This window comes from Myxine glutinosa, chromosome 1 (genome assembly GCF_964187855.1).
Source record: "Myxine glutinosa chromosome 1, kmMyxGlut1.1, whole genome shotgun sequence".
In the NCBI taxonomy this organism is placed as follows: Eukaryota; Metazoa; Chordata; class Myxini; order Myxiniformes; family Myxinidae; genus Myxine; species Myxine glutinosa.
This window is the reverse complement of record NC_136261.1, coordinates 161,441,978-161,464,031: the sequence shown is the minus strand read 5'-3', so window position 1 is coordinate 161,464,031 and position 22,054 is coordinate 161,441,978. Positions and strand designations below refer to the sequence as shown.

Below are 22,054 nucleotides of genomic sequence, written 5' to 3'. Positions count from 1 at the left end.
AATGGCCCAATCTCACATCTGTTTGTTTTCCAACCCGGTCACTTTACCCTGGAAGTTCTGCTCCTGCTCTCCTAATAATGGATGGAGTCCCTCAATCTCAGACATCAGACAATAAATCAGGACCATCTCTATGGACATATCTAGAGCATTTGACACAGTCTGGCACCCCACCATGCTGCTCTCCAATCACTGTTCCTACAGCTGTCAAGGACACCTCATCTCATGGATTTCCTACTTCCTCCACTCCTATAGGCAGTGCATCTCTCCACAGGATATTATCCTCTCTCCCTGTAAAGGCTAGAGTGCCCAAAGGCAGTGTCATGGGCCCAGGCCTGTTTTTCCATCTTCATCAACAATCTTTCTGATTGTCTAGAAAAAAAACTCATCCTTATCGTTTTGCTGAAGACTCCACCTTTTGTTGTAGCAACTCTCATCCTTCAGATAGGTAGGAAACAGCTTCTTCCCTTTCTGAAGACCTTCATAGAATCAGGAGCTGGTCTAATACTGGGAATATGTCTTTCAACCTTGTGAAACCTCACACACTCACTCAGTATCTCTAAAATAACCATCTGTTGAACCCTCCAATATGCCTCCTTGAAAAAATGCTTAGGAAAATACAGTCCCTCATACTTTTTGGCCTCACCGATACCTCGGCAAACAATATATCAGAGTTAGCCTCCAAAGCGAGCTGCCGACTGGGCATTCTCCATCATGCCAAATCTTTTCATGTCAAATCTGAATTTCTAATAATGTACAAGGCCTTCAATTACAGCTTGATGGAGTACTGCTCTCCCCTTTTGGCTAGTGCACCTGCTTCACCTCTTTCCCATCTTGGTGCCATTGAGATCAAGGTCCGCAAGATCATTGGAAACTTCTGCAATGAAGCTGATGGACCTGTTTTTCCTGCATTGCAGAGGTTGGTGGCTTTTTTGTCTTCTCCTGTGTCCCTCTTGGTCTTGCACCCTCTGCCCTTTGCATGCTCTGCTGCCCCTTCCCCCACACCCCCCCCCCCACTCCCTACTCAGGATGCATGTTAAGCCACCCTTGGTGAAATTTCCCAAATCCAGAATCACTGCTCATCTCCATTCACTTACTCTGTTCCTCTGTTCCTCTTTTCTCTTACCTGCGGGACTCACTTACTCAGTCTGTTCAATCCCATTGTTCCCTCCAAGGTTTCAAGATGGCTGTTCATCTCCGTGGGTCATCCATATTCTATCTTTTCTGCCTTCATTAACACTTCCTAGGCCCATCCCCTTTTTCTAGGTTATTGTGTTTTCACCCCTCTCCCTTTCCCACTCTTCTATTTTTGGTTCCATCTCCAGTTTTCCATTCCTATTCTTCCAGCCCCATTCTCATTGTGTTTGAACTTGTATCCTGTTTGTTCACCCCTCCTCCTCCCCCAACTCTCTCATTCATCCCCTCATCAATTCTTCCTGCAAGTGTGCCTCTGTTTGTGTCGATCTACCTGAGTGTGTTCTATACTTTCCACGGTGTTCTAGCTATTCTATTTAGTGTTCTTGCTCTTCAACAACCTCGACTTTGTCTACAAAAAAGAGAAAAAAATGCTGATACTTATAGTGAGGGCTCCAAAAGAGTAAATCACCTTTTTGCCAGCAACCGACACTGTGATTGACCTGTGACCTTGAAGCAACAGGAGCTGGGAATTATGCTCGAAATTTACTGCTAACGATTGTATCTGGAGAAAGGCATAAGAAAGACAGTCTTGAAAAAGTTGTGTGTTTTATCTTACCATTACCATTACGGCTGTTGTAATGGTAAGGGGTGTTGCAAAACATTTTACCTTTTTTCCCCCCCGAGAACCCGTTGCGGTTGTGCACGCATTCGGGGGGAAAAAAAGGTAAAATGTTTTGCAACACCCCTTATTGCTATCTTTTGAAGTTTAATAATGGACCCCAATATAAACTTTTTTGTCTGATGTAACAAAAGTGCTGCACTATCTCTGTCAGACCAGGATGTGGGAATAATCAGAAAATACAATTCTGACTTTCACCAACTTATAGATGTTCCTTTATGAATACTTTTAACAATATACAGTACAGGGTGTTCCAAAAGACCCGGACAACTTTGGTTGTTAATATATTTAGAACCACAAATGACACAACGGTTTATATGATACAGAAACTCATAAAGTTTTGTGCGCACCATCATTGCACTTCAATGTGAGCTGCGTTTTTTACGTGCAGGACATCAAGGTTGTACATGACTTCTTGCCATGTTTGGCTCAGCATGTTTGCGTCCACCAATGCGCATGCAGCTGTGATCCCAGAATGAAGATCCTGCAGGTTTGCCATCTTGGTGTTGCAGACAACATCTTTGACAAATCCCCACAGAAACAAATCAAGGGGAGATCCATCTCAGCAAATCTCAACATCCATCCATCCATCTCAACAAATCAAGGGGTCTGGTGATCATGAGGGCCAGGCAGTTGATCCATCTCAGCCAATCCAGCGACCTGGAAAATTTTCATTCAGGATGGCTCAAACGACTAAGACCCAATCAGGGGAAGCGCCATCCTGTTGAAAAATGATATCGGGTTGCAGGTCTTCAATCTGTGGAAAAGCAAATCCTTCCAATATGTTCATGTAAATTGTTGAGGTCACTGTATCCTCCACAAACAAAAACTGACGCATCAAGCAGTCATGGAGAAGGCCACACCACACATTGACCTTTGGGCTGTCGCATATGTGTTCAATGACAACGTGGGGGTTTTCCGAGCCCCAGACCCTCACATTGTGCCGGTTGACCTTCCCCAATACATGAAAGCAAGCTTCGTCCGTGAACATGACCTTTTTCAGGTAATCTTCGTCATCCTCTATGCGACTGAGCATTTCCTAGGAAAACACCTTGCATTTGTGTCCGTCATTTGGTTTGAGTTCCTGCAGAATCTGCACCTTATGACATAAAGCTTTGGTAATTTATGCTAAATCCTGTGTATAGTGGTGGTTGGTAGTCCCAGTTCTCTGGATGCGCGTTGGATTGATTTACTGGGACTTTTTTGAAATGATTCACGCACTCGTTCAATGTATGCTGCACATGTGCTTGGGAGACCGGTACTTTTCTGTTTCTGACAACTTCCAGTCTCTGTAAACCTCTTGTAGCACTCTCTGATACAAGTCTGCGATGGTGGATTCCTTCCATACCTTGTATGGAAATTATGCTAAACTTGCATGTCGGATCTCGTCTCGATGAACAATTTGACGCAATGAGCTTTCTCCTGTGGGGTCGCCATTTTCTTTTACATTAAACCACCAGACCTGAAAAGAAAGAAAGCTTTATGAGTTTCTGTATCATATAAAAAAGGGTATTGTTGTATCATCTGTGGTACTAAATATATTAACAACCAAGGTTGGCCAGGTTTTTTGAAACACCCTGTACCTTTCAGCAGGTGAACAAAATACGTTTTGGATGATCTATTAATGGGGTATTTAAAATGTCTGTGTATGCATAATACATAAGTGGCCCCTTACAACATTTATTGGTCCATAACTGTGATGGAGGCCCCATGAAATAACATGCATAATCAGCTTCCAAAGAGAAAACTGATTGGATTTATGGATTCATAATATCAACACAGTACTTTGTTTCAGAAAAGTGTAGACATGAAGCTTGATGTGCCATCTCGGGTTCAGCAATCACTTCTTCTATTGCCTCTGGAAAATTGGTGAAAATCATTTGTGATTTTGGTTAATAAAGATAAATGGGCTTGCGTGTAATGACATCGCAATGCCCAGAACTGCTGATGGACCTCTTTGTCACGTGCCATCACGATCGATAAGAAGGCAATGGAAAACTCATGATTAGTTGGCTGAGAAATGACTTTGGTAGGGAGATATGGAGGGATGGTGAGAGGTTATGGCATTATATAGACTTGTCAACACCCGCTCGGAGCGAGACATTTTCTTTTCAGAATTGGCATCGTTATCCCACCCGTAATACCCCTTCACTCCTGCGGGGGTCAGACGTTCAACCACTTGCACATTTCATATGTACAGGTGAAAAATCACAGGTTGTCTCCCCAAAATTGCGCGAGGGGCGAGGGGGGAAGGAGGAGGGGTTGTGGCGTGGGGGTAGCAGTATTGTACAACACTACCCAAAAGTTAAATGTGCAATTGTTACCTGATTTACAAAGGTTTTTTTGTTTTTGATTTTTGTATACAACATCGAGGGTCGTGTAAGAGCTAACATTAATGACAAAAAAACAAACAGACAAAAAAGACAAAATAAAGGGAGCGGGAGACAAGATGGGGAGAAGGGGAAGCACACAAGTACAACATTTGAGAGCAAGGACATCGGGAGATCTGTGGGAGGGAGAGAGCTTGGGGCGAGGAGGCGTGGGAAGGGGGGTGAGGGGTGGGGGAAGTAAAAAACACATGGAGTAAGAAAAAAAAAAGCACGACACAGCTAGAACTTCCAGGAAAAAAGTCGGTATTTCAGAAAAGTGGATCTGGGGTGAATTAACGGGGGTAGAAAAGATCAAGGTTTTGGATGGGGGAAGATAAGAGATGGTGGTGAACAGCTGTTTTAAAGACCTGGAGGGAGGAGTGGGATTGAAGAGAGTGAGGGAGTTTGTTCCAGAGGCGGGATAAAAGAGGAATGAAAGAGTGAAGGTGAGCAGAGAGTCTTGATTTTGGCAGTTTCACCAGAAGAGGGTTGCTGGCAGACATTGTGCGACCTGTTGGAGTACTTGGAGGACAGAGCACAGACAGGGCTGGGGGGCTAGGCCAGAGAGGAGTCGGTAGAAGACAGAAAGACCACCAACCTGCCTGCAGTGAGTGAGTGAAAGGCCCTCAGTTAGCTTCATCGCAGGAGATTCCAATGGTTCTGAAAGCTTTGATTTCAACAGCGTGAAGCCGAGCTAGGTGTGAGGCAGGAGCACCAGCCAAGAGGAGAGAGCAGTATTCCATTGAGCTGCGGATGAAAGCCTTGTATGTGGTGAGGAGCTCAGGTGTGCCAAGGAAGGACGTCCAGTTGGCGATTCGTATTGGAGGCCTGCTTGGAAATGTGGTTTCCCAGGAAAGATCATGGCAGATTGTGAGACCCAAGAGATCGAGTGACAGAACTTCTTGGAGAGGATTGTTGAGAAAGTAGATTGTCCAGACGGTCTTTTCGGAGAGACATAGTAAGAGTGTGAGATTTGTCAGGATTGAAAGACATGTTCCACTTGTTTGACCAGTCTGTTTGACCAGACAGGTTTGAGAGTTCACTCTTGAGAGAAGAGAGATATTGTTTCCTGGCTCTCCTGAGGGTAGCCACACACTTGTTCCGGGCTTTGTGAAAGGAAATGAGATTGCCTTTCATTGGATTTCCCTGCCAGGAGGCAAAGGCAAGTTGTTTCATGGCAACTGCCTCACCACAAGATTCCGTTAACTTCACAAGAGTCACAAGATTTCACAAGATTCCTCACCACAAGATTCTGTACCATGGATGGGAGGAAGGGTATGACAAGTGAAGACAGGATGGGATAAATCTGTGCATGAGAGAGCAGTTTACTTTGGAAGAATTCCCAGGATGAGTTGATGTCAGAGGCAGTAGAGATGGGAGACCAGTCCAGATGATTGATGGCTGCTTGAAGGCCAGTTGGCTGGTTGATGATGGTTGATTGATGGCCAGTTGGCCTGAGTGGAATGCCAGACTCGTTGACGCTGAGGAGGCTTTCTGAGAATGGCTAGAGAGATATCCTTTTTAACAAGTATATGGTCAGATGAACCGATTGGAGCAGAAGAAGAGCAGCAGACATTTGCAGGGAAGTTTGTCATAACCAAGTCTAGAAGAGAAGATGCTCCGTTGACTGAGATCCGGGTCGGGAAATTGCCAGATTGTGTCAGTCCCAATGAGTCACAGAATTGGTCCATGTTATCAGACAGCGAGATGTAGATGGAGTCATCACTGTTTGGTGGACGGAACAACACACATATGAACAAAAGGTGGGAGAGAAGGGGAAGCCATATCCAGAGGTACTCCGGGGGTGAGGTGGAGAGAGGGCAGGGCAGGGAGAGTGAGGAAGAGAGTTTTTTTTATAAAGGTAGCAACCCCACCTCCAGGACGAGGCTCAGATCTATCACACCAGAGGAGGGAGTAACCAGGAAGAGATATTAAGGAATCAGAGACATCTTGAAGGAGGAAAGTTTCTGTTAAGCAGATCAAGACTGGTTTGTCAGAAGCAACCTGTATGGAGAGATCAATCAGGTTTGAGCGAAGGCCCCGGATGTTTGAGGTCCATACCGTTAAGGAAGAGGAAGGGGTTGCACCGGATACAGGACAGGGGAGGGGAGGGATAGGGTAAGATGAGGAAGAGGAGGAGGAGGTAGGGAGAGCTGTTGATAGTGTGTCAGAGATTTCAGAAGACTGAGGAGAAAGGGAAGGAGGAGGAGGACAAAAGGTTTGATGGTGATTGGATGAGGCACAGTGAGGTGTTGTTTGGGGTGAGGGGGGAATTGGAGAAAAAAGGAGGGTGGGGAGATTTGAAGGGGAGGGGGGAGGGAGGAGTTTTGACATGGAGGGGTGAGGAGGGAATTTAGGAGGGGAGGGGTGAGGAGGAAGTTTGAGAGGGGAGGGGTGAGGGGGGAGTTTAGGAGAGGAAGGGCAAGGGGGGAGATTTGAAAGTGATGGGTGAAGGGGGAGTTTAGGAGGAGAAGGATGAGTTTGGATTTTCGAAAGTGTTGGATGGTTCATGGAAAACAAACATTTATTGCAAAATGAGTTTCTTGTGATTATCAAGTCAGAGATCTGTTTGAAAACGTTGGAGGAGGGGTGGAATGCAGGTGAGTTTAGGGAATGTAGAAAGGAAGAACTGAAAGAGATTGAATTTTCATTTGAAATGAAGAGATTTGGTGAGAAAATCGAAAACAACCTTTTCAAGAAGAAGAAGAAGAAAAGTCTGTTATAATATACAACAGAATACAACACTTCAGGGGAAAGTAAAACTAAACTGTGAAAACTATCTGGGGAAATTCCATAAATGAGGGCATGAAGGATTCTTAAGGGGGATTAATTAACGAACACGGGCGAGAAGGAAATTCGTTGTTTTTTTGGGGGTGTGGGTTGGGGGGGATTAAGACTTTAAACAAAGGGTAAGCTGTTCAGGGGAGTATGGGGTGACAAAAAGACTGAAAAAAACAATGAGAGAACGAAAGTAAATGGACCACAAACAACCGCCGAGAGGAGACAACAAAGCCTCGACGCCTGGAAAACCAGGCCTGAAAATCCTTTACAAGTGGTGGTTTACACAGACAACAGTTGTGTATATGATTTTTCAGACGTGACTCCTCTTCTACGAATGAGATGGAGAAAATCAGAGATGAGAACAATGTCAAACATACCAAATTAAGGCAAAAAAGGTTTATTTGTTTGAAAAGCCTCCAAATTGATTACATTGTTTACTATTTAATACAGCACTCAGCAAATTAACTTTTTAAACATTTTATCTCCGGCGTCTAATCCTCGTCGAATAGCTATTGGAGGTACGACTTTTAAAACCTCAGTTCGAGAAACATTAGTCGACAATTAACAATCCAATGCAGTATTTTAAGTGGTGAAGCCACTTCAATATTTGGCTTTGTCCTTTCCATCCATCCATTCATCAAAATATGAAGAAGAAACTTTTAATCCTACCGTGATTAAATCAAAAGGGTTCCAAAGTGTAACTCTAGATGGTTCTAAAGGGCAATTCTAGAGGGTTCTAAAGGGTAATTCTAATGGTTTCTGAAGGGTAATTCTAAAGCATAATTCTAATGGTTTCTAAAGGGTAATTCTAAAGGGTGATGCTAAAGGGTAATTCTAACGGGTAATTCTAATGGGTAATTCTAAAGGTTAATTCTAAAGGGTATTTCTAAAGAGTAATTCAAAAGGGTAATTCCAAAGGGTAATTCTAAAAGATAATTCTCATAGGTAATTCTAAAGGGTAATTCTCATAGGTAATTCTAAAGGGTAATTCTCACAGGTAATTCTAAAGGGTAATTCTCATAGGTAATTCTAAAGGGTAATGCTAAAGGGTAATTATAATGGATAATTCCAAAGGTTAATACTAATGGGCATTTCTAAAGGTTAATTCTAAAGGGTAATTCCAAAGTGTAATTCTAAAGGGTAATTATAAAGGGTAATTCTAAAGGGTAATTCTAAAGGGTAATTCTAAAGGGTAATTCTAAAGTGTAATTCTAAAGGGTAATTCTAAAGGGTAATTCTAAAGGGTAATTCTAAAGGGTAATTCTAAAGTGTAATTCTAAAGGGTGATTCTAAAGGGTGATTCTAAAGGGTAATTCTACAGGGTGATTCTAAAGGGTAATTCTAAAGTGTAATTCTAAAGGGTAATTCTAAAGGGTAATTCTGAAGGGTAATTCTAAAGTGTAATTCTAAAGTGTAATTCTAAAGGGTAATTCTAAAGTGTCATTCCAAAGGGTAATTCTAAAGGGTAATTCTAAAGGGTAATTCTGAAGGTTAATTCGAAAGGGTAATTCTAAAGGTTAATTCCAAAGTCATGGAATCCATCATTGCTTCAGATATGAAATCTTTCCTCTTCTCCAATGGCTTGATCTCTGATCATCAATTTGGTTTCAGACCTGGTCACTCTACTCTGGACATGCTGCTACTGCTTTCTCAGCAATGGATGGAGGTCCTCAATGCCAAACAGGAAATTAGAGCTGTCTCCCTTGACATATCACGTGCCTTCGATACGGTCTGGCACCCCGCTCTGCTCACCAAACTCTCCTCCTTTGGTATCCATGGAAATCTCCAAGCATGGCTGGCGGACTTCCTCTCTAGTCGTAGTCAACGTGTGGCCCTGAATGGGTTTCTCTCATCTCCTCTTCCTGTTCAGGCTGGAGTTCCCCAAGGCAGTGTTCTGGGCCCTGTGCTTTTTCTGGTCTTCATCAATGATCTCTCCGACTCTCTTGAAAATCCTCTCTATCTCTTTGCTGATGACTCTACTCTCTGTCGCTCCATTCTTCATCCCTCAGATCGGCAGTCTGCAGCCACCTCACTCTCTGCAGACCTGGACAAAATAACAGACTGGGCAAACAAGTGGAACATGTCTTTCAATCCTGACAAATCTCACACTCTTACGATGTCTCTCCGAAAAGACCGACTGGACAACCCTCCCATCTACTTTCTGAATAATCCTCTCCAAGAAGTTCTGTCACTCAAACTTTTGGGTCTCACTATCTGCCATGATCTTTCCTGGGAAAACCACATTTCAAATCTGGCCTCCAAAGCCAGTCGCCGACTGGGCATCCTCCGTCGTGCGAAGTCCTTCCTTGGCACACCTGAGCTCCTCACCACGTACAAGGCTTTCATCCGCAGCTCAATGGAATACTGCTCTCCCCTCTGGGCTGGTGCTCCTGCCTCACACCTAGCTCGTCTTCACGCTGTTGAAAGCAAAGCATTCAGAATCATTGGAATCTCCCGCGATGAAGCTAACTCCAAGGGCCTCTCACTCACTCACCGCAGGCAGGTTGGTGGTCTTTCCGTCTTCTACCGACTCCTCTCTGGCCTTGCCCCCCCAGCTCTCTCTGGGCTCTGTCCCGCAAATATTCCTACAGGTCGCACAAGATCTGCCTGCAACCCTCTTATGGTTAAACTGCCAAAATCAAGACTCTCTGCTCACCTTCACTCCTTCATTCCTCTTTTCTCCCGCCTCTGGAACAAACTCCCTCACTCTCTTCAATCCCACTCCACCCTCCAGGTCTTTAAAACAGCTGTTCACCACCATCTCTTAACTTCCCCCATCCAAAACCTTGATCTTTTCTATCCCCGATAATTTCACCCCAATTCCACTTTTTGAAATACCAACTTCTGTCCTGGAAGTCCTTGGTGTCCTTGTGTTTTATACTTCTCCCACCCCCCCCCCCCCTTTCCCGCGCCTGCTACCCCCAAGCCCTCTCCCTCCCACACATCTCCCTGCTCTTAAATGTTGTGTGCTCTCAAGTGTTTGCGTGCTTCCCATTCTCTTGTCTTCCGCTCCCTCTTTTTATATATTTTGTTTGTCTGGTTGATTTGTTTGTGAAGTAAATGTCAGCTCTTTCACGAGCCTCGATTCAGTATACAAAAAAAAAAAAAAAAAAGGTAATTCCACAGGGTAATTCGAATGGGTAATTCTAAAGGGTAATTCTAAAGGGTTATTCTAAAGGGTAATTCTAAAGGGTTATTCTAAAGGGCAATTCTAAATGGTGATTCTAAAAGGTGATTCTAAAAGGTGATTCTAAAAGGTGATTCTAAAGGGTGATTGTAAAGGGTAATTCTAAAAGGTGATTCTAAAAGGTGATTCTAAAGGGTGATTGTAAAGGGTAATCCTGAAGGGTAATTACAAAGGGTAATTCTAAAAGGTGATTCTAAAAGGTGATTCTAAATGGTAATCCTAAAGGGTAATTATAAATGGTGATTCTAATGGGTAATCCTAAAGGGTAATCCGAAAGGGTAATTATAAATGGTGATTCTAATGGGTAATTCTAAAGGGTAATTGTCATGGGTTTTGTTCGTTTCCAGGTGTTGCCCTATTTCATATTAAAATGCCAAACTGAAGCGCTTCCTTCAGACATGGGTGCGATATTTTTTTTTACAGGCTACAAGGCTCATGGTGGAGATACTATTATGGAATTAAAAGCAGGGCGGGCAGGATAGCCAAAGTCCTAGAGGTATGCATACTCGCCATTGCCACTCCATGAAGGCAGGAATTTCACCAGGGTGCTGACGATAACTCGCCTCCTCTTGGGCAAGCACACCATGGGATATTTAATGTCCACCAATGACCAGGGCCACTAGATGGATCCTCTGGTTTATTATTCCTCCGAGGGACGGTGTGTGTGCGACACACATACACACACACACACACACACACACACACACACACACACACACACACACACACACACACACACACACACACACACACACACATTTTATAGCTGAGTCGCGAATCAAACCCAGGTTTGGCAGTTCAAAGGCGAGTGTACATACCTTTAGCCTCCACAGGCTATCCTGCCAGCACTGATCCGATCTGATGTACCATATTCTGTCACAGAGCGTTGGTTCTGCCGAAGCATTTTCGAAGCCAGGGTGATGCTGGGTGGTTTGCCATCCCTATCCCAAGAGTAGTTAGGGTAGGAATTTAGGATTTCGCCATGGTGCCAGCTGCAGTCATGGCCAAAAATATTGGCACCGTTGCGCTTTTTTCAAATAACTCACAATTTTCTCAAAAAATAAGTTGAAATTGACAAAAGTATTTGGTCTCCACAATTCTTTATTTCACTGTTAATATTACAGAACCTTTGTTTTTGATTGAGAACTTAACATATCCTTTTAAATCAGAAAATAAAAAGAAATGGCATTGACAAGATTATTGACACCCAAGACTTAATATTTGGTAGCACAGACTTTGGACAAAATAACTACAGTCAAGCGCTTCCTATAGCCATAAACGAGCTTCCTACACCTCTCTACTGGCAGTTTGGCCCACTCTTCTTGTGTAAACTGCTCCAGTTCTCCCAGATTTGAAGGGTGCCTTCTCCCAACTGCTGTTTTCAGATCTCCCCACAGGTGTTGAATCAGATTTAGATCTGGACTCATTCCTGGCCACTTCAGAACAGTCCAGCGTTTTGTCCTGAACCATTCCTGCGTGCTTTTTGAAGTGTGTTTGGGGTCAATGTCCTGCTGCAAGACCAATGACCTTCCACGGAGACCCAGCTTTCTGACACTGGGTTGAACATTGCGCTCCAAAATGCCTCGGTAATCTACTGATTTCAAGATGCCATGCAGACATTCAAGGCACCCGGTGTCAGAGGCAGCACAGCAGCCCCAAAACATCAATGAACCTCCTCCATGTTTGAATGTAGGGAAGGTGTTCTTTTCTTTGAAGGCTTCATTTTGTTTTCTGTGAACATAGAGAAGATGTGCTTAACAGAAAGCTCTAATTTGATCTCATCTGTCCACAAGACATTCTCCCAGAAGGATTATGGCTTGTTCAGGTATGTGTTGGAAAACTTCAGTTGGGCTTTCTCAGCAGTGGGGTCCTCTGGGTCTCCTGGGTTTCATCGAGTTGGCGACGGATGGTGAGAGTTGAAACTGTCGTATCTTATGTCTGAAGGTTAGCTTGAATCTGTTTGGCAGTTGATCGAGGTGCTTTCTCCACCATTCGAACAATCCTTCGCTGCAATCTTTGATAAAGTTTTCTCTTGCGGCCACGCCCAGCGAGGTTGGCTACAGTGCCAAGGGCCTTAAACTTCCTGATAACATTGTGTACGGTGGACTCGTGAAGATAAAGGTCTCTGTAGATCGATTTGTAGTCTTGATATTGTCCATGCTTGGCTACAATCGTGTGTTTGACCTCCTCAGACAATTCTCTGGTTTTCTTTCTTTTCTCTAGGCTCATTGCGGTACACAGTGACACAAAACAGCAGAATGACTAATTTTCTCTATTCAAACTGGTTGAATGAGTGATTTTTTTTATATTGCAGGCACCTGCAACTCACCACAGGTGAGTTCAATTCCAAAGTAAAGGAGGATCACCTGCTTGAAATCTAATTATTTCTAACATCTGTTGAATTAGATTTCAAGCAGGTGATCCTCCTTTACTTTGGAATTGAACTCACCTGTGGTGAGTTGCAGGTGCCTGCAATATAAAAAAAATCACTCATTCAACCAGTTTGAATAGAGAAAATTAGTCATTCTGCTGTTTTGTGTCACTGTGTACCGCAATGAGCCTAGAGAAAAGAACTGACTCTGGCCCTGCCACTTCCGGTCCGGTATGAAGAGGACGCAGGCGTCACATGCTCGCCGCTTCTTCGACCGGGCCACTGTCAGTTGCTTTCTTTTTTGGTGGTCGTGCGGATTTTTTGGCCATCGAGTCTGCCCTCTGCATAGCCCCGGCTCTGCTCCCTGCTTCGCCTGCCCGGCTCCTGCGCCTGCTCGCTGTTTCCTCGTGCGCGCTCTCGTGGGTTGTGACCAACGCAGCGGTTTGGTGGCGGTTTCCCGCCGTGATCAACCTTGGCCTCGTGATCGTCTCTTTGCTCCTGCCTGCCCTCTGCTTGGTCCCGGCTCTGCTCCTGGCTTCACCTACCTGGCTCCTTCGTTTCCTTGGGCCTGCTCTCGTGGGTTGGGACCATTGTTTCACCTCCTCAACCTTGGCCTCGTCTCGTCTCTCCGCTCCTGCCTGGCATGGCTCTGCGGTACTCCGCCGCAAGGCTCCTTCTGCTCAATACCCGCTCCACCCCATCATGCATCTCTGCCATCAAATCAAATGGACTCCTCCGACGACCCAGGTACATTCACCGTGGCTCCGGTCGTAAGTTTGTTTATTTGCAATCAGGTCACTCCATCCCCGTCCTCTGGTCGGCTCAGCGCACTCTCACTCTTCGTCCCAGCGCACCTGGTCACAGCAACGCACACGATCGCACCTCCTGCCTACGAACCCTGGCTAAATCACCTGAATTCATCCCTGCTGTTCAAAACAACATCAAGCTCACCCTGTTCAACACCCGGTCCCTCAACAACAAATGCCTCATCCTGAACGAATACATCCTGGATAACAAACTGGACTTTCTCTGTCTCACCGAAACCTGGCAACAACCTCTGGACTACTACACACTCAACCTCACCACACCCAATGGATATTCCTACGTCAATAAACCACGCTCGGAGGGCCGAGGTGGTGGAATTGCTGTTATCCACCGTCAAGACATCAAGACCTCATCTCCATCTCGTCTGCTCCATCATTTGAACACCTGGCTTTTAAACTCTCTGGTCGCACGCAGTCAGTCATGGCTGTCGTCTACCGCCCTCCCAAACCACACCCATCATTCCTGTCTGACTTCTCCTACTTTCTGACCCAGCTATGTTCCCTCTCCCCCTCAATCCTCCTCCTTGGTGATTTCAATATCCACATGGACTCCACTGACTCCACAATAACCACTGACTTCACTGATTTACTCACCTGCTTTAACCTCACTCAACATGTCGACTTTCCTACCCATATCCGTGGTCACATTTTGGACCTTGTCTGCTCCACTGGATTAAATTTGCACCATCTCTCTGGCTCCGACCTCACCCTCTCTGACCACTTAGCCATCACTCTGACCATCAACATCCCCGCCCCAACACCAAGACGTTATCGCACTATCACCTTCCGTAAGCTAAACACTCTTTCACCTACCTCATTCTCATGCACCCTCTCTGAAAAAATGTCCACTTCTCCCTTCATTGACCTCCACACCCCTTCCGACCTCACTGACTACTACAACCACACTCTCTCCTCCTGCCTTGACCAGCTTGCGCCTGTAAAAACCAAAACAGTTTCTTTCACCCATTCTGCTCCCTGGTTTACCCCTGAACTCCGCCTGATGAAAACTCGTGCTCGCCAACTTGAAAGACTCCGCAATAAAACGGGTCTCACAGTTCACTCCCAAGCCTACAAGGACCACCTACAACACTACAAAGATGCCCTCTCCCGCGCCCGCCCAGCCTACTACTCTCAAATTATCCACTCTGGCTCCGGAAACCCAAAAGCACTCTTCTCGACAATAAACAAACTCCTCCGCCCCCTGAACACCACCACCCAGTCATTCACAGTAGACAACTGCATCTCCTTCCTATCTTTCTTCCAACGCAAAATTGACAACATCTACAACAGCTTGACGACCGCCACACCCGCTCCCCCTCCAACCACCTGCCCCCCCTTGTCCTGCCATCCCCTGTCTCGGTTCTCCCCAATCTCCCCTACTGACCTCTCTGAACTCCTCATAGGAATGAAAACTGCCACCTGCACTCTTGACCACATCCCCTCCAGCTTTGTCAAGGCCTCCCTCCCTGCTCTCTCTCCACTTATCATTGCAACACTAAACTCCTCCCTGTCTACAGGCATCGTCCCACCTTCCCTCAAAATTGCTGCTGTTACCCCCATTCTAAAAAAACCTGGTCTAAACCCTGACACCCTAAACAACTTCAGACCCATCTCCAACCTACCCTTTCTGTCAAAAGTTTTGGAACACGCTGTAGCCACTCAACTCAAACATCATCTCTCTGCCAATAACCTGTATGAAACATTCCAATCTGGATTCCGCTCCAACCACAGTACTGAAACTGCTCTCCTCAAAATCACCAACGACCTTCTCCTCTCCTCTGACGCTGGCAACCTCAACATTCTCGTCCTCCTCGACCTCAGCGCTGCCTTTGACACCATCGATCACACCATCCTCCTCACCCGACTTGAATCCACCTTTAACGTTACCGGCACTGCCCTCTCTTGGATTAAATCATACCTCTCTGACAGACGCCAGTTCATCTCCATCAATAACTGCAAATCCCCCACTGCTCCCCTCCCCCAAGGTGTCCCCCAAGGTTCAGTTCTTGGCCCCCTCCTCTTCATCCTTTACCTGTCCCCCCTCGGTCACTTAATCCGCCGTCATGGTCTCCAATTCCACTGCTTCGCCGATGACATCCAGCTTTTCATCTCCACCAAGTCCGTCTCCACCGACACCCACTCTATCCTGACAAACTGCATCACTGAAATAAAATCCTGGCTTCAAATCAACTTCCTCAAGCTTAACTGTGATAAATCTGAAATAATCATCATTGGCCCAAAAACGCTCACAAAATCCACCCATAACTTTGCCCTCAACATCGACGGTAGCCCAGTATCCACCTCCCCTCACATCCGGAATCTTGGCGTCATCTTTGACCAAACCCTTTCCTTCGACAAATACACTAAACAGATCACAAAGTCAGCCTTCTTTCACCTGAAAAACATTGCCCGTCTCCGCTCATCCCTCTCCTCCACGGCTGCAGAAACCCTCATCCACGCCTTCATCACCTCCCGTCTGGACTACTGCAATAGCCTCCTCTATGGTTCACCCTCAAAAATCACCAATAAACTCCAATACATTCAGAACTCCGCTGCCCGTCTACTCACCCATTCCCGGACCCGTGACCACATCACCCCCGTCCTTTACAAGCTTCACTGGCTCCCCATCCCCCAGAGAATCCAGTACAAAATCCTCCTCTTGACATACAAAGCCCTCCATAACCTGGCCCCATCCTACCTGGCTGACCTCCTCTCCAGACACACTCCCACCCGCAACCTCCGCTCTGCTGGTACCAACCTCCTGACCCCCTCCATCCAGACCAAATTCAGATCCTGGGGGACAGGGCCTTCTCCATCGCTGCTCCCACCCTCTGGAACTCACTACCTCACACCATCAGAGACTCCTCCTCACTCACCACATTCAAAACATCACTAAAGACCCACCTGTTCAACACTGCATTCAACATTCAACCCACAGCATCTAACCCCTGACTCTCTCTTCTCCTTCTCCCTCCTTTTGCTTTAAATATTTCCCTATTGATTCTTGTCTTTTTGCAATTGTTGTTTTCATGTATTGTTATGCATTATGTTTTCCACTCTGTCAAAGCGCCTTTGGGCTTCTGGAAAAGCGCTATACAAAATAAATGAATTATTATTATTATTATTAACAACTTCTAAAATCTAAAAGGTGCCAATAATATTGTCCGGGCCATTTTGGGATTTCTGCGTGGAATAAGCTAAGATTTCTTATTTTTTCACCTTTTTTGTTTTGTTCCACTGCAAACCAAAGAAATACATATGTAGATACCAAAATATATATTTTTTTCCCACAATGTTCTGGAAAAAATGGTGCATTATTTGAAAAAAGTGCAAGGGTGCCAATATTTTTGGCCACGACTGTACAGCTCGCGTACTCTTAACGAAGGACACCGTGGGATCTTTAACGTTTAGGAACTAATTCCGGCAGACAGGACCCTGTTAGCACCAAGCATACTTAAATGGATGACGATGAAACATCATCATAATGTTAATAATAATAATAATAATAATAATAATAATAATAATCCTACTATTTTGCTCAATATATATGTAGCTCTTTTATGCGTAGGGACTGTAATAATAAATTGCATTGTTGGTGTCAAAGCCAGTTTCAAATGGAGCACCTCAAGCATTTAAATTACATCAGATGTGGCAATAAATGTGAATTGTTGCTTCCCCACAGGACACCCCATTTGCATTTTTGCCACTTCCATCCCTACCCCGTTTAGAATCCATACGGGCACAGGGAATTTGATTACAACAACAACAACAACAACAACAACAACTAGAACGGCACTCGGTAGAGAGCATACATCCACCAGGCTGAACAATTTGTTTTGTATTCCACTGTTAGGTCGGATCTGGATTCGGACCTGAACCAAAATCCAATTTTCTCAGGATTTGGACCCAACTCAGGATTCCTCAGACCAATCTTCAGGATTCGGACCCAACTATTCCACCAAGGTTTGTCATAATCCGTCCACAACGTTTTGAAATATCATGCTTTGTATAGTTTTTGGTTCTATCACTCAATTGTGAAGAATCACTTAAAAAATAAAAAATTATTGTATCCAGATCAAAATTCGGATCTTCACCAATATCGAATTGATTCTTCCTTGTCACACAACAAACCTGTCCACCAAGTTTTGGCCGAATATGTCCACAACTTTTTGAGATATTGTTCTTCATACCATGCTACATATCCCTGTCTCTCAATAAAGAATCACTTTTTAAAATCTTGGATCCAGATCCGAATCTTCACCAAAATCTAATAATTTTATGTGTCACACACCCAATCTGTCCACCAAATTTCGTCCGAATTTGTTCACAATCTTTTGAGATATCCTGTTCACAAACAAACAAACAGACAGGGGTGAAAACATTAATAACTTCCATCCACCTTCGTGGCAGAGTTAATAATCACAACAAGAAAGAGCAAGCAGAGATTGCAAACCCTCGCCATGATGTGTCTCGTTTCTTTGGGTCCTCTGGTTATATTGTCTTTTGGGTCCTCGGGGCATTTTGGGTCCTCGGGGCATTTTGGGTCCTCGGGGCATTTTGGGTCCTCGGGGCATTTTGGGTCCTCGGGGCATTTTGGGTCCTCGGGGTATTTTGGGTCCTCGGGGTATTTTGGGTCCTCGGGGTATTTTGGGTCCTCGGGGTATTTTGGGTCCTCGGGGTATTTTGGGTCCTCGGGGTATTTTGGGTCCTCGGGGTATTTTGGGTCCTCGGGGTATTTTGGGTCCTCGGGGTATTTTGGGTCCTCGGGGTATTTTGGGTCCTCGGGGTATTTTGGGTCCTCGGGGTATTTTGGGTCCTCGGGGTATTTTGGGTCCTCCGGGTATTTTGGGTCCTCCGGGTATTTTGGGTCCTCCGGGTATTTTGGGTCCTCCGGGTATTTTGGGTCCTCCGGGTATTTTGGGTCCTCCGGGTATTTTGGGTCCTCCGGGTATTTTGGGTCCTCCGGGTATTTTGGGTCCTCCGGGTATTTTGGGGCCTCCGGGTATTTTGGGTCCTCCGGGTATTTTGGGTCCTCTGGGTATTTTGGGTCCTCTGGGTATTTTGGGTCCTCTGGGTATTTTGGGTCCTCTGGGTATTTTGGGTCCTCTGGGTCTTTTGGGACCTCTGGGTCTTTTGGGACCTCTGGGTCTTTTGTGTCCTCTGGGTCTTTTGTGTCCTCGGGGTATTTTGTGTCCTCGGGGTATTTTGAGTCCTCGGGGTATTTTGAGTCCTCGGGGTATTTTGAGTCCTCGGGGTATTTTGAGTCCTCGGGGTATTTTGAGTCATCGGGGTATTTTGGGTCATCGGGGTATTTTGGGTCCTTGGGGTATTTTGGGTCCTCTGGGTATTTTGGGTCCTCTGGGTCTTTTGGGACCTCTGGGTCTTTTGGGACCTCTGGGTCTTTTGTGTCCTCTGGGTCTTTTGTGTCCTCGGGGTATTTTGAGTCCTCGGGGTATTTTGAGTCCTCGGGGTATTTTGAGTCCTCGGGGTATTTTGAGTCATCGGGGTATTTTGAGTCCTTAGGGTATTTTGGGTCCTCAGGGTATTTTAGGTCCTAAAATAATGTTAGGTGATTGGATCCTCTGGGTCTTTTGGGACTACATCTTCAGGCATCAGATGTAGTTCATACACAAAAGTGACTTCACAATCACTTGGGTTATTTTGGGACCTCGGGTTATTTTGGGACCTCTGGGTCTTTTGCGTCCTGTGGGTCTTTTGGATCCTCTGGGTCTTTTGGGTCCTCGGGGTATTTTGGGTCAGGATGTCTTTTGGGTCCTCTGTGTATTTTGGATCTTCGTGGTATTCTGGGGTTTTAGGGTTCCACAGTGTCTTAAAGGGTCTTAAGTGTCCTAAGAGTTTTAAGGGTCTTAGTGGGTCTTTATGGTCCTTATATGGTATTCGTGGTCTTAATGGGTCTCAGGGTTGCAAAGGTTTGAGTGGGTTTTAGGGACCGTAAAGGATTCTAAAGGGTCGAATGTAATTAATACACATACGTTCTGTGCGGACAAAGAGACCCAAATGTAATAACATCTCCTTTGGCCCAGGGTAACATCTGTAGGCCTACGGTTCTCGGTGGTGTAAGAGTTAGAGCGTCCGTCCGAGTCTGCGAGGTCGGTGGTTCAAATCCCAACCGAATCCTACTAAAAACTTTAAAAATAGAAAATGGTGCGTGCTGCTTCCTTGCTTGAAGCACAACATTTAAAAGAGCAGAGCACGGACAAACAACGCTGGGAGGGCAATGGCAAACCACCTATGTCCTACTCCTAGTATAACCCTTGCACCAACAAACTGCTTCGGCATCACCAACGTTCTGCAAAGAGTTTATAACATCAGAATCAAATCAAATCCACACGAGATTCACTCAATTTCCGAACCTATCACAACAAAGGTAAAACGGTACATCATGATGTAATACAATCGTGATTTTGATGAATACATTGCCGACCGGATCCCTTGAGGCGCCTCAGACACAAGTGCGAGCTGAAGGAAACACACACATTCTATCCTCACCGAGCATGTCGTGCAACAAGTCTTTGAGAAGATGTCCCACAATGCCGTAAGCCACAGCCACGAGAACGAGCGCGACCATCAGGAGGTAAAGCACCGCTTGGGGCAAGGGGACCACGGTGGTCCCCTCCTCGGTCGCAGGACCGATCCAGGTGTCGGTCGGGATGGCCGTCCGATTGAAAACCTGAGCTGGAGGAGCGGGAGGGGAGGCGAGCAGCCCGAGGAGAGCGAGGCTGGTGTTTGCGCACAGCGTCAGGCGGCTCATGGTGCGCGAGCCAAGGATACGACCTACCTGTACCTACATGTTGCTCTGAGTGATCCTTTTCTCTTTACAATCACTTTAATAACAGCCGTGCTGCGAACCTCCTCCACCAGAGGACCCGCCTCCTGCCCCGCCCACTCCATTTTGCTCCACCCCTTCAAATTGTCGCGTGCACCCTTTTTACCTCCAACAATAGCTTAATAATAATTAATAACTAATAATAATAATATTAATAACAATAATAATAATAATAATAGTAATAATAATAACGAGAAAGCATCTGAAAATGCAAATCCCGTCCGCATCAGTTTGTATTCAGACGTATTTATTTTCTACCTTTTGATTAGTGAACCAATTCAGTGACCCAATATGCAAATTCTTTAAATTTCAGGTTAATCGGATGAAAATTATCAATTTCATGTGATGCTGACCTTTGACTTTTTGATAAAATGATTGATTTGCCTTGTCCGTATTATGATAACGCTTTGGTGAAAATTTGAAGACAAAACTCAAATGGTAAAAGAGTTACAGCTCGGACAGACACACACTGCCACAAATACAGACACATATACACACACACACACACACACACACACACACACACACACACACAGACAGACAGACACATACACACAGACAGACACACGGAAGCCCCTACTGAGTGAAAGAAACATGAAAGCCCGCTTGGAGTTTGCAAAAAAGCCCCTAAAGGACTCTCAGACTGTGACAAACAAGATTCTATGGTCTGATGAAACCAAAATTGAACTGTTTGGCTTCCGTCTGGCCACTCTGCCAGAAAGCCCAGATCGGTGGAGTGTTGCAGTGATGGTTGTCCTTCTGGAAGTTTCTCCCATCTCCACACAGGATCTCTGGAGCTCAGCCAGAGTGACCATCGGGTGCTTGGTCACCGCTCTTACCAAGGCCCTTCTCCCCCGATTGCTCAGTTTGGCCGGGCGGCCAGCTCGAAGAAGAGTCCTGGTTGTTCCAAACTTCTTCCATTTAAGAATTATGGAGGTCACTGTGCTCTTGGGAACCTTCAATGCAGCAGAGATTTTTTTAGGCTTCCCCAAATCTGTGCCTCGACACAATCCTGTCTCTGAGCTCTGCAGGCAGTTCCTTCGACCTCATGGCTTGGTTTTTGCTCTGATATGCAGTCAGCTGTGAGACCTTATATGGACAGGTGTGTGCCTTTCCAAATCATGTCCAATCCATTGAATTTACCACAGGTGGACTCCAATCAAGGTGTAGAAACATCTCAAAGATGATCAAGAGAAATGGGAGGCATCTGAGCTAAATTTCAAGTGTCATAGCAAAGGGTATGAATACTTATGTAAATGTGATATTTCAGTTTTTTCTTTTTAATAAATTTGCAAAACTTTCTAAAATGCTGTTTTCTCTTTGTCATTATGGGGTATTGAGTGCAGATTGATGAGGGAAAAAATGAATTTAAACGATTTCAGCATAAGGCTGCAACATAACAAAATGTGAAAAAAGTGAAGGTATCTGAATACTTTCTGAATGCACTGTAAATAGATGAACCAAAGGACCAGGAGATGGGTTGCTTCCAAGGGCGGTTTATTCAATCCAGAACCGTACAGCATAAATTACTCAAAAGTGAGCGCAGCACAGACCACACGTTCCAGAGCCTCCAGGCCACACTTCCGTCCCGTCCTGCGCTCAAAAACCAAACACCGGAAGTCCCTTCCAGAAGATCCGTGCATTCAAATAACTAACTAATTATTGTGTTACATTATCAAACCAGTGAACCGTCGTCATCTGTTCACTTCCGGATTCGGGAGCAAAGTCCATGTCGATCACATTTTTAAAATCATAATTGTATTGAGGAATTTCTGAAACCTCCCACCCACCCTACACCACCCGCTGGAACCCCAAAACGTCTCATGCGGGTGTGTGGGGGGTCGGGGGAGGGGCATAAATTA

General features: G+C 45.3%; 1 non-coding gene across 1 annotated transcript in view; it reads right to left on the bottom strand.

Annotated features, from left to right (window-relative positions):
• Positions 1-20,168, bottom strand: part of LOC137430541 (uncharacterized) — a 29,229-nt gene extending 9,061 nt beyond the window's left edge. The window contains exon 1 of the transcript XR_013623657.1: positions 19,856-20,168. This is a non-coding gene — a transcript (uncharacterized LOC137430541). The remainder of the gene's footprint in view (positions 1-19,855) is intronic.
• Between the last annotated feature and the right edge of the window lie 1,886 nt (positions 20,169-22,054).